The following is a 2,666-nucleotide window of genomic DNA, read 5'->3' on the forward strand; positions in this document are numbered from 1 at the left end:
TCGTGTAACCTTGGCACTCAGGAAGTAGAGGCAGGAAGGTCAGGAGTTGAAGGCTCAGTTACATGGCAGTTTGAAGCTAATGTGTGCTATATGATACCTTAAATCATAAATAAATAAATAAATAAATGCAAGACTAGTAGAAATACTTTTTGTATCTACTAACAGTTGACAAACAAAACTAGAAAAACAATACATTTCCTTGCTATTTTCTTTTCTTTTGATACTACCAATATTTTTAGATTGTAATCTCCAGTTGGCTGAGAAACACTCAAGGACATTGCCACTTTTTTTTTTTTTGTGACAGGGGTCATGAGGAAATTTTTTGTGAGTGTGAGTTTGAAAATACACTCGTCTTGTGGTATCATTCATTCACTTCTGTAGTAAACCAAAGAGAAGGCAGCAAAACCAGCACATCTTGTTTCATTTTTGCTAACTGTTGATCATTTTCATACTTCTAAGTGACATCTGTTCCAAATGCTGTAGGCCATCTGCTAAGATCCTGTTCGGTTTCTTTAGTGATCAACACATACCACATTCCTCTTCCCATGACGTCAAATAACACAGAATACCCAAAACAAATGCTGCTCTACCTGCATCTACCACAATGGTGGACTTACTCATGATGTCTGCTGACAACACACACTTCAGTGACTCATGAGTATAAAGTATTTTGTCTGTATTTTGTTTTTGAGGAGCATTATTTTGGATTTACAAATTTCAAAAGATAGTTTTGCTTTGTTTTTTTTTCATTATCTTAAAGATATTGGTCCATTGTTTTAAGATTTACATTCCTGATAGGAAGTTATATTACCTCTTGTCTTTCCATTTTGTCTGGCCATATGTCCATAGTTTACTTGGTCTCTGGTTTTTCAATAATTTCATTTTAAGAACACGATGATGTGATTCTGTCTGTCCTATTAGAATTTCTTTGAAGTCCTTAACATTTCCATATAATTCTAACGATTTGGTCAGCAATTTTTTTAAACTGCTTTTCCAGTCATCTGTCCAATACTGACATCTTTACTAGGCTGTCTGGTGTTCACTCCACAATCACTTGGGATTTATAGATGTGTTTCTAAGCATCATACACTCTATTATGAACTTCTTCCCATGTATTTTTTCACTTTAAAATTGTATTTTTGATCCCCAAAAGCAGTGCCTGTCTTTTTATCTATTTTATTTCTTTGCTTATTATGGTTATATTTCCTTTAATTCTTGATCATATTAATTATAATGAAACCACTAACATTCATCAATTCATTCCTCTTGGTTCTGAGCCCACTGAGCCAATTTCTTTCTTTCTGTTTGTCTGTCTTTTCCTTCTTCCTTCCTTCCTTCCTTCCTTCCTTCCTTCCTTCCTTCCTTCCTTCCTTCCTTTCTTTCTTTTTTCCTTCCTTCCTTCCTTCCTTCCTTCCTTCCTTCCTTCCTTCCTTCCTTCTTTCCTTCCTTTCTTCCTTTCTTTCTTCCCTTCCTTCTTTCTCCTTTCTTTTTTCTTTTTTCTCCTTCTGGCTCTGGGTACCATCACACTCCTTAACTGTATTTTCAATTTTCATTTCACTTGACGCTGACTTCTACATGTAACATATCTGAGAATCTGGATTTTATTGCTTTCTTTATAGTTTACAAAATTTTATCTTAGTGATAATAATGTTATTTGCACATTAATTTAATATTTCCAAGGTTTGTTTGGAAAAACCTCTAGGGAAGAAAATGAAAACAAATACCTCATAGGTTATTCTAGCCATATTCTGAATTTCTACCCTTCCAGGATTTTTTATGAATTCCATGGTGTTCATTTTTTTTCTAGTCTATGGAAAAACTTAAATGTGTCCCAGTCTCAAGAACAATTTAGGAATGATTAGGATTTCTATTTCTCTATCACTCTTTGCCAGGATGCACAGAATTCTCCCTTATGATAGAGAACTTTTCAGTTGCAAAAGACCCTGGGCCTTCTGTGCAGATTCTGTATAGGGCCTGTTTTGCAATGATCAAGTTAAATATTTCCTGGAGACTCATTTTTCTGTAATCACAGCTTCTTTCTTACACTTAGTAAGTCCCTAGTGTTCTTTATGCCATCATCTCCACATAGAAACCTGATACATCTCTAAAACTGCCTCTGCTTCTCTCTTAAGGACCCTAAGCCTGTATGATCCTTGTTGGCTTGCAATCTCTGAAACCTACGCATCCTTCAGTTGTCCATGGTAGGAGGACATGGCATGAACATCTCCCGTGCTTTCATTTTCCCATGCTTTATCCATCTGTGATTGCCCATAGCTTTGATTATGACTTGACTTTCAATTAGCAATAATCGCGCCTCGGATAAACCTCATTGGCTACGATACTGCCACTGCGCAAAGCTATGACTTGACTTTCAAAGGCATGCTCTATGTTGCTTACAGAATTTTCATTGTATAACGGGCGAGATCATGTTTTATCATCATGTATATTTTAAAAATGTTTCCTCTCTTATGCATATATCAAAAGATTTTTTTAGGCAACAAACATGATATATATTTTACTTTGAAATGGACCACAGTAAACTCGTTGGAGAATATTAACTAGCAATGGCACGGCTAACAAAAGTGAACATGAGGAGAAACTACAGCTCTATAAGTGATAAAACTATTTCACTCCCTCCACTGTAAGTTCTGTCCTTTCTGCTTAGG

At 35.6% G+C, this 2,666-nt stretch overlaps 1 pseudogene; it reads right to left on the reverse strand.

Annotated features, from left to right (window-relative positions):
- Window positions 1–2,277: 2,277 nt before the first annotated feature.
- On the reverse strand, window positions 2,278–2,359 carry LOC121828463 (U4 spliceosomal RNA; annotated as a pseudogene).
- Window positions 2,360–2,666: the final 307 nt, after the last annotated feature.

This window comes from Peromyscus maniculatus, chromosome 3 (assembly GCF_049852395.1).
Source record: "Peromyscus maniculatus bairdii isolate BWxNUB_F1_BW_parent chromosome 3, HU_Pman_BW_mat_3.1, whole genome shotgun sequence".
NCBI lineage: Eukaryota > Metazoa > Chordata > Mammalia > Rodentia > Cricetidae > Peromyscus > Peromyscus maniculatus.